Genomic DNA, 1,331 nt, shown 5'->3' on the forward strand with positions numbered 1-1,331 from the left:
ATCTGCTTTATACTCCTCCTGGATCATTGCAGTATCCCCACTTTGGGAAACACTGCTATAGAGGGACAGGAGTATGGAAATACTTATAGTGCCCTCTCTGCAACAAACTTTGATTCACACTTTTAAGGTAATAGTGATGTGTGAGCTGAACTATATTAAGCTTATATTTTATAGGTCAAAAATGATTGGATGTTGGCACTTTAATTTCAAGCATCTTAATGTAATCTAACATTCCATCTTCCATAAATTTTGTTTTATTTTTAAAATACTAAATGAAAATTAATTGATTGCTAAGTTACTGTGTAAGCAAAATGAAAGAGCATGAAACTGAATCTTTTAAATGTATTTTTAAGTATTCCTGAGAAACAAGAGATTGGAAGACTTGATTTCCTTTGAAAAACAGTTTGTTCACTCCCTCAATGCATGAATATCTCCTTTTATTAAATTGGAACTCTATGATGCTCACTCTCCCGACACAACGTCTGGAGCCAAAGTGGGTGAACAAGTAAATATGGTGAAGAAAGCTGATGGTGCCCGGCTATCAAAAGAGATAGTGACTGGGGTCTTAAAGGCTTGAAGATAAACAAGCGGCCATCTAGCTCAGAAGCAACAAAGTCCACATGGAAGAACACACCAGCCTGTGTGATCGAGTGGTCCCGAAGGGATCAGTTACCAGGCATCAAAGAACAAAAAATCATATCATTGACTGCACACCTCCATGATAGGATCGCTGAAGACAAATGGGTGCATAAGCAAATGTGGTGAAGAAAGCTGATGGTGCCTGGCTATCAAAAGAGATAGTGTCTGGGGTCTTAAAGGCTTGAAGGTGAAAAAGCGGCCATCTAGCTCAGAAGCAAAAAAGCCCACATGGAATAAGCACACCGGCCAGTGCGATCGCGAGGTGCCAAGGGACCAGGTATAAGGCATCATGCAAAAAAAAAAAGATATGTGTGTATGTATGTGTACATGTGTGTATATGTATATATGTATATGTATATATGTATATATATACCATATTAAATGAAGGGGGAAGTGCAGAGTGGAGACCCAAGGCCCAAGTGTCGGCCAATGGAGATCCCCTCATAGAGGGGTTCAGGAGAGGAGATGGGTTAATTAGGGTGCAGGTAGTACCGATGAAGAACACAACTTTCCTCCAGATCCTGGATGCTTCCTCCCCCCAACTACCATGATCCGAATTCTACCTTGCAGGGCTGGATAGGGCAGAGGCTGTACACTGGTACATATGAGGGCTGGAGGTACAGGGAATCCAAGGTGGATGATACCTTCAGGACCAAGGGTGTGAGGGACGATGCTGGGAGAGTGGAGGGTGA

The sequence above is a fragment of the Tenrec ecaudatus genome, unplaced genomic scaffold, assembly GCF_050624435.1.
Source record: "Tenrec ecaudatus isolate mTenEca1 unplaced genomic scaffold, mTenEca1.hap1 Scaffold_121, whole genome shotgun sequence".
NCBI lineage: Eukaryota > Metazoa > Chordata > Mammalia > Afrosoricida > Tenrecidae > Tenrec > Tenrec ecaudatus.